Genomic DNA, 12,935 nt, shown 5'->3' with positions numbered 1-12,935 from the left:
CATAAGAACATAAGAAGGGAGGCTGCTGTTGCTTTGCCGGTGAGTCTTGGGGAGGACCGCTCCCCCTTAAAGCCCATTTTCCACCTTGGGCCTAGGGGCGGGCCCCATACTCCACCACAGCATATAAGGCTCCAAGGAGGACTCGGGACATTGCTGCTGCTGCTTTGCCGTGAGTTTGTGGGGAGGACCGCTCCCCCTGGAAGCCCTTTTTGCACCTTGGGCCTGGGGGTGGGCCCCATACTCCACCACAGCATATAAGGCTCCAAGGAGGCCCAGGACATTGCTGCTGTTGCTTTGCCGGTGAGTCTTGGGGAGGACCGCTCCCCGTGGAAGCCCTTTTTCCACCTTGGGCCTAGGGGCGGGCCCCATACTCACCTCTGCAGCCTATGGGGCTCCAGGGAGGCCTCGGGTGTGTGGGGTGGGGTGGGTGTTTAGTTGGGTGTGAGAATTTGTTTAATTTAATTATGTTGTGTTTGTAACTTTGTTTTTTGTTTTTATACTTTTATTGTTCTGTTAGTTTGTTTTCTGTATAGGTTTTAATTTGATTTTAAGGGGAGGGGTTAGGGCTGCCCAGGAGTGGGTCCCAGCAAACAAAATGGCTGGGGCAGGTTCCACAGGGGGGCAAACGATCTCAGTGATCATGGGTAGGAGGAGGAGTTACGCTAAGACCAGACATGTCATTACCGAGGAAGCAGGCTTAGTCGTTGTCTGAGGACTATCCCTGCCTCCAGGTCTGGTCCTGACCGGACAGATACTGGAATCAGCAAGGGATACCCACACGACCTGAAGCTGCTGCTGTGCAATGCCAGGTCAATGATCCATAAAACCATTGTGATCCATGATTTGATCGTGGATGGAGGATTTGACCTGGCATGTGTAACAGAAACTTGGTTGGATGAAGCAGATGGACCTGTCCTTGCCGCTGCTTGTCCACCAGGTTTCTCTTACGCACAGCAACCCAGGCCTTGTGGGCGGGGAGGGGGGTTGCAGTGATTTTTAGGAAGTCATTAGTTTGCACCAGGCGTTCTATTGGAAAGACCCAGTTCTCTGAGTGCATGTTCTGGAATTTGGGCAATAGGGGCAGTACAGGATTCCTATTGGTGTAACAACCTCTCCGCTGCACCAAGGATTCCCTGCCTGAGCTGCTTCAGGTCGTGGCAGATGTCCTCCTGGAGACACCTAGTTTGGTTGTCCTAGGGGATTTTAACATCCATGCTGACACGACCTTACAAGGGGCCGCTTGGAACTTCGTGGAAAGCAGGGCCTCCATGGGGCTGTCCCTGAATAAGTCTGGCCCAACTCATAGCCACGGGCATGCCTTAGACCTGGTGTTCACCTCTATGGATGTTGGTGATCTGACACTAAGTAAAAGCGAAACCAAAGAAGTGCCATGGTCAGATCAATTCCTGGTGCAACTGGACTTCTCCATGACCCTTCCCCTCTGCAGGGAGGTGGGACCGATTCAGATGGTCCGCCCCCGCCACTTAATGGATCCAAATGGTTTCCAGAGAGTGGTAGGGGATGTTTTATCCCATGTTGATGGCCTTTCAGCTGATTCCCTGGTGGCCCGCTGAATGTGGAGTTAACCAGGGCTATTGACTGTTTGGCTCCAAAGCGCCCTCTCCGATTGCATGGGGCCCAGAAAGCCCCATGGTTTTCCATGGATCTGAGGGCAATGAAACAATCGTTGAGATGGCTAGAGCGCCGGTGGCGGATAGCCCATTCTGAATCTGACCGGACACGGGTTAGAGCTCAATGTCGAGCCAACCAAGTGGCGATAGCGACAGCAAAGAAGACTTTCTTCACCACCTCTATTGCATCTGTGGAAAACAGCAGCAGGAGACTCTTTCAGGTGGTTCGCAATTTAGTGGAACCACCTGCTCCATCAGGGCCCAGTACGGGCCACATGATCTCCTGCAATGACTTTGCAAAGTTTTTTGCAGATAAAGTCGCTCAGATTCGAGAAGAGGTAGACTCCACCGTGGGAGCAGGGCCGGGGCGGGAGAGTGCTAGTGTCCTGTTTAGTCAAGTTGTGTGGGATCAATTCCAATCTGTTACCCCCGAGGATGTGGACAGGCTGCTTGGACGAGTGAAACCAACCACTTGTCTCCTTGATCCTTGCCCATCCTGGCTTATAAAAGCTAGCCGGGAAGGACTGGGCGATAGGCCTCGTGGGGTGGTGAATGCTTCCCTCCGTGAGGGAGCCTTCCCAGACCTGCTGAAAGAGGCGGTTATTAAACCGCTTCTTAAAAAAACCATCTTTAGATGCGGCCACGATGGCCAACTATCACCCAGTCTCAAATCTTCCATTCTTGGGCAAGGTGATTGAGCGAGTGGTTGCTAAGCAACTCCAGGCACGCCTGGAAGAAGCGGACCATTTGGATCCCTTCCAATTTGGATCTGGCCTCATCATGGGACTGAAACTGCCTTGGTCGCACTGGTTGATGATCTCTGGCGGGCTAGGGACAAAGGTGAGAGCTGTTTCCTAGTTCTGCTGGATCTCTCAGCGGCGTTTGATACCATCAACCATAACATCCTTCTGGACCGTCTTGAGGGGCTGGGAGCTGGGGGCACTGTCATACAGTGGTTCCGCTCCTTCCTCCTGGACCGTGTTCAGAAAGTGGTGGTGGGGGATGAGAGTTCAGACCCCTGGGCTCTCACTTGTGGGGTGCCTCAGGGTTTTGTCCTCTCCCCCATGCTTTTCAACATCTACATGAAGCCGCTGGGAGAGATCATCAGGGAAATACAATAAATATATCCATAGTTTGGATTAATGTGACCAAGGCTGCTCTGCAAATGCTAACTGTTGATGGGCCACTTCAAGGCCTCTGCTCTTCTTTCTTGAAATTATTATTTTTTAAACCATACATGAACTTGGCAAAGCATGAAACAGAAGACTTATTTCTGTGAAGGTGGGTGCATGGCCACTGTGGATACAACCTGAATTCCTATCTGGCTGACCCCCCCCCCAAAAAATAAAAAAAACCCCAGCACCAGTTTTGATTAACATATGTTAAACAGTTTGGACCACGTCATAAATGTGTGGTTAAGTCATAGAACTACAGCAAATCTGTTCGCTTGCTAATTGAGTATATCAGCATATGCTGATATAAGTACAAAATAATCAAAACTGCACATTAGTCCAGGAACTGTAGGTCAGCTCAGTTTGTATTGGAGTTAACAAAGGCCAAATTTCACTGTAGCAGAAAGAAAGAATTGCCAGTGGTTCTCAAATGTTTTTCTCTGGGCCACACTTTCATAATAAAAATTTGCTCACATCACACTGATTACTTTATTGATAAGAAATACATTTGAAAAGAAAAAAAGAAAAGAAAAGAAACAACTCCTGCTTGTGCTTGATTAATAAGGCCTCTTCTCCTTCTGGAGGGGAGGTGTTGTGGGCGGGAGACGACTCCCGTGTCACGCAGGGGGCGTTAAGCCCCCCGCCCCATCCACATGGCTGGCGCGCCACGCCCCCCCCAGTTGAGCACCCAATCGGGCGGCTTGGTGGGGGCGTGGAACACAGAACATGGAAACTTTAGAATATGATCACGGGTCATCCAGAAAGTATAAAACAATGCAGTGATTTATAAGAACATAAATCACTTCCAAAATATAATATTGGTTGGGTTTTTGGGTTTTTTTGGTGCACCATTCCTGGAGGTACTGCAATCCCAGATCGATGCATGGAGTGGATGGAGCAAGCCCCTATTCCATCTCCCAATTCCAAAAATCCATTTAATATATAGTTCTCAAATAGAGGACATATCAGATATTAAACTGATAAGAACAGATACTACACTTGATCCTAGCCAAAAGGCCGAGAAGTGATCCAAAATATAATATTGATTATCCTTGAATCTTCCTCCTGCACTGCCACACCAGTGTGGTGTGCAGCACCCTTTGAGAACTCCTGGGCTATGCAATATATGAGGTAGATGCCTCTGAGGGCTTATCTTGTCCCATTGCTTACCCTCAGGGAAAACCACCCTTTACTGCTCAATCGGAGCAAATGACAATTCTGTGGATAGTCGTCTATTCCAATTTACAGTGGTGCCTCGGGTGACGCTGCCTCCGGCTTACGTAACCCTCGCCTTGAGACCAGCGCAAACCCAGAAGTACCGAAACGGGTTACTTCCGGGTTCATGCCGTTCATGCACACACAGAAGCGTTAAATCATGTATGCATGTGCACAGACACGACCCTTTGGGTTGCATCATTTTGGGGTTGTGGCGGGGCCCAGAACGGATCCCCACCGTAACCCAAGGTTCCACTATATTGCTACAGTGACCGCTACCCGCATAAAACCGGGGGCGCCCTTTGCGTGGAAGCGTGCAGCCCCTAGATCCGGAGCGGCTCCAACAGCATAGGCTTGGCTTTGCCTTCCCTCAGGTGGGATACCTGGAGGTCTCCGCCTACCTCAGTCAGTTGTCCAATCCCACCTGGGGGAAGCATTGCCAAGGAGACCAGGCCAGGTAGGGGAGGGATCACCTGCCCACACAATAGAGGGAGGATCTTACCTGGGAATCCTCAGGTCTCTTAATATGCACTCATATTTTTATGCAGGAGCAGCTCTATTTTAAAAACAAGCAGGCAAACTGAGAATAGAACCCAGATCTGGCAACAAGAGCACCATTTATGGCCTATATAATTCTAACACTTACCTCAGGCATAGGCAAACTCGGCCCTCCAGATGTTTTGGGACTACAATTCCCATCATCCCTGACCACTGGTCCTGTTAGCTAGGGATCATGGGCGTTGTAGTTCCAAAACATCTGGAGGGCCGAGTTTGTCTGCCTTACCTGTTAATATATGAAACATGCTGTCCACCCAGCTACTTAGGATTTGCCATTAAATACATTCCTATCTTAATTATCCAGTGCATGACACAATTGGAAACTATATCTTCTAGGGTAAAACGAGAATGTCTGCATCTGACCTGGTAGTTATAGCACTACTATCAGTATTATAAATGTGGTTTACTAACTAGCACAGATTGGCTTTCAGGAAAAATAATTTCCTTGCACCATTTTCTATTGCTTGCCAGGTATCGTATTCTTCTCACTTTTGTGTAGCTGATTTTATGAAATGGAAAGATTTGCTGTCTACTGCAGCAATAGAAATCATATTACAGAAGGCAGAATGCAGTTAAACAGTGGCTCAATTACTTTAAAATGACTGAGCTACCTTCAGTGATGCGATGAGGCTAATATATTTCTTACTTCCACAGGATCTTTAATAGTAGGGCTGTGCACACACTACCCAATCCAATTTGTGGCTCTGCTCTGTAAATCCAGATCAGACCCAATCTGATCTGGACTGATCTGCACCCATTCCAACCCCGCCCAGATCCAGATCATGTATCAGAAATAGCAAATTGCTTTGACTTGCATTGCAAAATAAAAATGTCTATAAGTTTCTTCTTCTTCTTTTCTCATGCTGCCACCCTCTGGACCTCTTTTGGAGGGGCACATGAAGAAGAGCCACAGATGATAATCACGGGATCTGGGGTGGTTAATATGGGGAGAGGAGGTCCTTGAGGTATTGAAGTCCTAGGCTTTATAGGTCAAATCCAGCACTTTTCATTGGATCCAGAAACTAATTGGGTCGCATTCAGTGTTATATGCTCAAACCCTCTTGCCCAAGTAAGCAATCTGGCCACTAAATTCTGCACCAGCTGAAGTTTCTGAACTGTCTTCAGAGGCAGCTTCAGAGGCTTAAATTTCATTTTACTAGTCCAACGAGTATCTTGAAACTTCTGGAGAAGCAGTATTGTTTGGCTCAGACAGGAGAGAATGGATTTTTCTCATACCAGGCTACCAGGTGAACAAGTCAAAATGTTAATGTCTGCATGCAGGAAGAACATAGAGAAACCCTTGAAAGAGAAGTTGAAAGTAGAATTGTTTTTATTTACCAAGCCTGGAATGCTAGCTTAGTTTTGGAAGCTTCAGTTCTGGAAGTGCCCCTGTCTTATTTCCATATCTTGTATATGGCATCTTCAGATGGGGTTCCAAAATAATCAGATGGGGGTCTAAAATAAGTATGAAACTCAGAAGAACATCTCCTGTTCAATGTAAATGGGATCATTCTGGCCCTCCAGATGATGTTGGGCTATGACTGACATAATCCCTGGCCACTGGCCATGTTGGGTGGGGCTGATGGGAGTTATAGGCCAACAACATTGGTTGTGGGGAGACAAAGGTTTTCTATGCCTGGTGTAGCCAACACTGACTCAATTATCTCACTCTGCGTAGGGCAGCTTTCTATGCTTCCTAATAAGACTGATGCAAAGCAGCCGGTACTTAACACTGTGCATGCCTAAAACTTCATCTTGGTGAGGAGCACAAATGTTAAAGATTAAACAGGCAAATGTTTGGAAATGCTTATTAACCTGCCTGAAGCAGCAGCAAAGCAGGAGCTGAGCGGTGCCACAATTAAACTGTCATCCACCCTGATCTTTAAACTGACCATGATTAATGGTCCAATATAAGCACACTTAATTAATTCTACTCAATTTGCATTTTTGAAATAAAGAAAAGAATTTAGATTAATTTTTTTTTGCTTACAAATAAAATGCAAAATGTTCTGCGGTAAAGACATTTTGAAAACCTTTCTACCGTTTCTTTTAACTGACTGCTACATAATAGATCAGGGATGGATGAACATTTCCAGCCTGAGGGCCACATTCCATTCTAGGCAAATTTCCAAGGGCCACATGTCAGTGGTGTTGGGGGGGGCAGATGCAAACGTGGACAGAGCAAGGAATGCAAATTTTACTTTTTTAAAGTAGACTAGTTCCTACACACATTTGCACATCCCCTTCATCTAGGTGAGCAAATGCATTAAAGGACGCATTCTGACCAATCAAAACACCAAGGGTGGAAAGCAGGGTCAGTGAGGGGTGTGACCTGGAGAAGATTTTGAGGGCCAGAGAGAGAGAGAGAAAAGCCTAGAGGGATCCATTCAGCCCCTGGACCAGAAACTTCCCAGCCATGTGATAAGTGAATCCAGCAAGCCTTGATTTGTATTGGAGAAGCTGATAAAGAGCAAAAGTGCAGGAAGTCTGACAAAACCAATTCTTCACAAATTAAAATCAACCACTCCACCTTCATTGTGTCTTATGTTTGCTGGATGTGTTGATGTCACTCTGTACCTTGCTTTTCTCCTAATTCTCCTTTTCCGTAGTAGCTATTTTCCTCTCTCCTTTGCAGTGGCAATGCACAGGGAGGTTCTCATTGGCACTGGTCACATGAAGGGATCTCAGAGAGTTCCAGCAAAACCAGGAGCAGAAGTGACCTTGGGCCACTTATTCATCCCACATCAGGAATGGATATCAATCTAATGAATACAATCAGTATTCCTGCTGTAGTTGTTGGTTTCAGTTTGCAAATGATACATAACCACATGTTATTTGATTCTGACCCCCACCCCAACACACACTTTGCATTGAGTTTCCTTTGCAGTGAGATGAATAGGATGAGATGATGTAATGATAGTGTAATTAATGACAAAATAATTTGGTAGAATTTCTCTGTAGCAGAGAGAGGAACAAAATCATTTTTTGTGAAAATGAAAGGCAGTTCAGTAGCCTTAATGCTAGTCTTAATATTGAAGTATTGTGAGCCACTGAAGTTTGTATTTTAAGCCATGGACATTTGAACACCAACAGCACACATGTTTTCTCAAAAATAAGCCCACTGAATTCAAAAGGATGTGCGCACAGGTAAATGACTGCAACCTAAGTCTGTTATTTGCTGAAAGATTCTATAGGCCTTACTCCCCACTGCCCAAACTCAGGATTGCAAAACCTGATGCATAATTTCAGCCTGTACTCTGGAATGAAGGAATGCTGAATCTGCTTTCACATTCCTGATCCAATTTCAGATTGGGAAGGGAGATTTTGCAGCAGAAATGTATTTTGTATGCAAGGCACAATTGTAGTTATTAATTGTTGCGATAACTTTTTTTTTAAAAAAGTGGACTGGGTGACTGTTCTACCTTTGAAAACAAGCATGGTTTTAATAAGAAAATCATTCAGTTAAAAGCACAAACTTCCAAAGTTCTTGCTGTAGATGTAATTCTGTAATTTTATCAGACAAGAAATCTACTTCTGAAAGAAATGACTGCATATTATTGTTTCTGGTACAGATTGATTCTCTTCTTCACATGAAAATTAGAGTCAGGAGATAAAAGAAAAGAAGCTTTAATGGAAACACATGTTTCTCATTCTTTTAAATAGTCCTCTTCAGATTTCTGCCCAGTTATGATTGATACATTCTACATTCTTCCACCACTCAATTTGCTGGCACGCAACAGCATTAGCTGATGCAAATGCTGTAGCCTAATCTTTGATTCATCCAAAGGGAACATGTTATAATATTTGATTGACCTGAGGACAAAAGTAGATGCTATGAGAGACACAAAGAAGATTATGGCACAGAGGAAGCAAGGGTAACAGGGCATAAATGCCATAGTGCACCTCCATATGCACAACCAGACACCTTAATCTGCCTCAGCTGCAAGAAACCATGTCTTTCCCATATTGGTCTCTACAGCCACAGCAGGTGCTTTAACTCCAAGCGTTTGACTTCACTTGCAAAGGCACACTCTTCCATCATCTCCTGAGACAGATGGATGCAGTGGCACCATCTAGAGGAGGCCATGGGGCCAAGGGCCCCCCAAAAAATCAAGGAAGGGGGCAGGCCCCTTCAAGATTAAGTGGCAAGCATGCACACATTCTGCAAGAGAGACGTCAGCACATCAAATGTGTACACATCAAACGACCCTGGCCCCCTCATTGTGGGGACAAGCCAGCGCACTTGGATGGGAGGATAGATGTGGTTAAATGCAGTTTCATGGACTTAGGAGCTGTATCTAATCTTCTCTATCCATTAGTGCTCAGCAGTTTAAAGGTTCTACAACAAAGAAATCCATTTCAACAGTTGCACTACTATTAGTTCAGGGCGAAACAAGGAAATATCCGGAAACCTTGTTCTACCCATCCTAGCTGCCTGAGCCAACCTGCTTGTGTCTACTACCTATGCTAGCAAGCCTCATCAGCTGGATTGTCTGTGACATTCCAAGGACCTTTCCTTAACCACATTTGAGGACTGTTTAATATATGAACTCAAACAAGAATGTATTAAGAAAGGAAGAAATATATCTGCATTGGATTTAATTAAATAGGTTATATACCTTGCTTAAGGATTGCATATGGTGCACATCCTGGACTTGATTCTTATGTTAGGAAGTAACCAGTAAAGAAATTTGTTACAAACATTACCATTCAGCCTGTTGCACTCTATATGTTGTAACTATTGCATCTGCGTAACAAGGTATTTTATTTGTTTTGACTACTATTAGTCCTCAACTGCAAGATGCAGTTTCCATTTAAATTTGAACCCAATTTTCACTTTTTGAAACAACATGCAAACCAAAACACAGCTAACCTTTACAATTCCTCATATTTTGCAATGCATCTCTCTAGTCATTTGTGCTAAAAGGCATATATTATGGCAAAATATGCATTTAAATGCATGTGGGTTAAACCACAAAGCTTAGGACTTGCTGAACAGAAGGTCGGTGGTTCGAATACCTGTGACAGGGTGAGCTCCTGTTGCTCGGTCCCTGTTCCTGCCAACCTAGCAGTTCAAAAGCACGTCAAAGGGCAAGTAGATAAACAGGTACCACTCCGGTGGGAAGGTAAACAGCGTTTCCGTGCACTGCTCTAGTTCGCCAGAAGTGGCTTAGTCATGCTGGCCACATGACCCGGAAGCTGTACGCTGGATCCCTCAGCCAATGAAGCGAGATGAGCGCTGCAACCCCAGAGTCGGTCACAACTGGACCTAATGGTCAGGGGTCCTTTTACCTTTACCTTATTGATTTAAAAACATACAAATGCATTATGCTAGAGTGTCTCTCCTCTCCTCACCACCCACCCCACCCCTGATTTTGATGGTGCCAAGTGGAGCCAACCCCAGGTAATATGAAACTGTTTTGAATTGGTTCACATAAATACTAGATTGGCCATAAAATTGATTTGGGGGTCTGAGATTTGTTCAGACCAGATGCACCCTAGAGGTTGTGTGCTTAATATCTGTATCTTCCAATGGATTGTTATGCAAACAAAAAATAAAGTATGATGTTCTCTCCATAATTTTTCTCTTAATGGTAATTTTGGCATGCTATCTGGCAGATATTAACCCACGTACAAAAAGCTAGGGAGTTCTATTTTTCTGATTCCAAGTGAGCAGTTAAATCCAGGTGGCACAGATTATGTGTAAGTATAGTATTATGGGGGTTGCCAATGAGAAATGTGCCTTTTGTTGCAATCCATAAGTTGTTATCATTTGACTCCCAAATGGCAACTCAAACGGTAAACAAACAACTGTTCCCCCGTGTCTCCCCTGGAGTCTGCAGAGTCTCAGCCATTGATTTCAATCCAGGTGGTAGGCAGCATGATAAATATGGGTTCTCTCCACATGATTACTGACACAAGACCCTCCCACAGAGAAGAAAACCTGCCGTGTTTTGCTGATTCCGATATTGAAGACCACACAGTTATATACAGAAGATTGTATTATTATTATTTGTCTGGGAGAGATTTTGTCTGTAGCTTCTGATAGAAGTGGTGCACTGTCCTATGTCAGCTAACAGACTAACCTGTGAAACAGGAAGCCCCTGGTTCAAATCTCACCTCTCTATCATAGATGCATTAGCTAATATTATATCCCTTAGAAAGAAAATTAAAAGAGATTATATACCGGTATTCTAAATAAAACTAGCCATTTTGAAGGAAAGCAACAGCAATTAAAAGGCATCATTTATCAAGAATGCTGTATCTTTTCCAGATGTTACCAATAAACGTTTAGCTCCAATAAAAAATTACACTCTTGGCAAAAATTACTAGAAATACACACACACACACACACACACACACACACACACAGACTATGTTGGGGACAGAGTAGTACCTCTGGTTGGGGACGTGTCATGGTTCTCACCCTGTATTCAGTTCTCCCCTGTGGCTCCTGGTATCTGTGAGCATGCAACAGTGGCTACACCCCAGGAAATGGCTTTGACTGGCCGGCTAAACCAGGTGAGGGGAGCCAATGGGTCTCAAATCCTTAGTGAGTTAGGGACAAGCTCTGGCAGATTGAGTGGACGAGACCAATAGTGGGTCCAACAGTCAAGAAGGTGGTTTCTATATGTGCTGAAGAAGGGGCAGCTGGGGCTCATCAACCTGGGAAGGTATGAGAATCCTGGACATAAACCCATATTTGTGCCCTGCAATACAGATTCTTTAAACTTGGTAGTCAATGAAGCTGCTAAGTGTTGTCTGGAAGCAACTAGATTCTTCAGTTTGGTTGAACAGAGCTATAACCCTTTCTCTGTATCAACTCAGTGCTGGCAAATTCTAGCTTGCCATGTATCAAACATAGGCACAACTATTAAACCATTGAGCAAAATAAGATGGAAATGTCAGACTGATGCTTTGAAACCACTGAGATGTTATCTTGGTTGTATATATATGATGCTTTAATAGAGATCTTTGATGACACAAGCCTAAAAGGTTTATCTGGAAATATTTCCTGAATTGAAGCGAAGACCCTTGCTGATACAATTTGTAAGTTCAAGTATGTAGTATCCCTTGTTACATGGTACATCTTTTTTGAAGTCAATCCTACAAGCAAAGGGAGATTCTAACAGCTACAACAATATAATTCCCTATTTGGTTTCTATCCTATTTGGTTTGATATATACTGTACCAACAGAAAAGCTACTGGAGTGTACTTACAGCCTCCAAGAATTACTCTCTGTTAATTCTCTTCAAACTCTCAGCAGCTTTCAATAGCATCATCCATGGTATCCTTCTGGAACAGTAGTCTGAGTTTGGAGTGGGTGACACCACATTGAGGTCTTACTTGGATGGTCACTCCCAGAGTGTAATGCTTGGGGAGTGCTGTTCAGCCCTGTGGAACCTTCAATGTGGAGTTCCTCAGGGTTCAAGTTTATCCCCTATGCTGTTTAATGAAACCACTGCGTGGGATTATCTGGAGCTTTGGAGTATGCTGTCAGCAATATGCTGTTGACACATAGCTCTACTACTCCTTTACATCTGCAGATCTAGCAGTGGATGTCCTGGATCATTGTCTTGCCTCTGTAACAGACTGGATGAGAGCCAGAAAACTGAAACTCAATCCAGATAAGGCTGAGGCACTGTTAGTGTGTGGTTCCCTAGATTATATGTAAGTAAATAAGCTTTATTGTACTAGCCAAAGGCCAGGACAAAACTATCCAAACACTATATATATGAAAAGAAATACCCTAGACCAGGGGGATGGGAGGTTGCTTTCTCTTGATAGGGTTACAGTCCCTCTGAAGGAGTAGGTACATAGGTTGGGGGTACTTCTGGACCCTTTGCTGTCACTTGAGGCTCAGTTGGCCTCAGTGGTGCAGAGTGCCTTCCATCAGCTTCAGCTGGTGGCCCAGCTGCACTCCTATCCGGACAGGGACAGTCTAATAAATGTTGTCTATGTTCTGGTTAGATTACTGCTACACATAATATGTAGGGCTGCCTCTGTATTTTTCCAATTTTAGTATATGTGCTGCCAAAGCGAGCACTATGTAGGGCTGCCTCTGAACATGGTTTGGAAACTTCATCTGGTGTAGAATTTAGTGGCCAGGTTGCTCACAAGAGCAAGACAGTTTAATCATATTACAACAATCCTGGTTTGGCTGTATTGGCTGTCAATTAGTTGATGGGCCCATAAACTATATAAAGCCCTAAAAAGCTCAGTACTGCAATATCTCAAGGACTGCCTCTCCCAATATACCTCCCAACCCATACCTGCTATCATCATCTGAGTCCCTTCTTTGTGTGCCTCCTCCATAAGACGTCCATATGGTGGCAACATGAGAACAGGCCATTTCTG

The 12,935-nt window shown here is 44.6% G+C and overlaps 1 non-coding gene across 1 annotated transcript; it reads right to left on the bottom strand.

The window, feature by feature from the left end:
- Positions 1-3,641: 3,641 nt before the first annotated feature.
- On the bottom strand, positions 3,642-3,832 carry LOC144328620 (U2 spliceosomal RNA). The gene has a single exon (XR_013393838.1). It is a non-coding gene; the product is annotated as a U2 spliceosomal RNA (small nuclear RNA).
- Between the last annotated feature and the right edge of the window lie 9,103 nt (positions 3,833-12,935).

This window comes from Podarcis muralis, chromosome 7 (genome assembly GCF_964188315.1).
Source record: "Podarcis muralis chromosome 7, rPodMur119.hap1.1, whole genome shotgun sequence".
Taxonomy (NCBI): Eukaryota; Metazoa; Chordata; class Lepidosauria; order Squamata; family Lacertidae; genus Podarcis; species Podarcis muralis.
The sequence above is the reverse complement of the archived record's forward strand: the minus strand, read 5'-3'. Positions and strand labels throughout refer to the sequence as shown.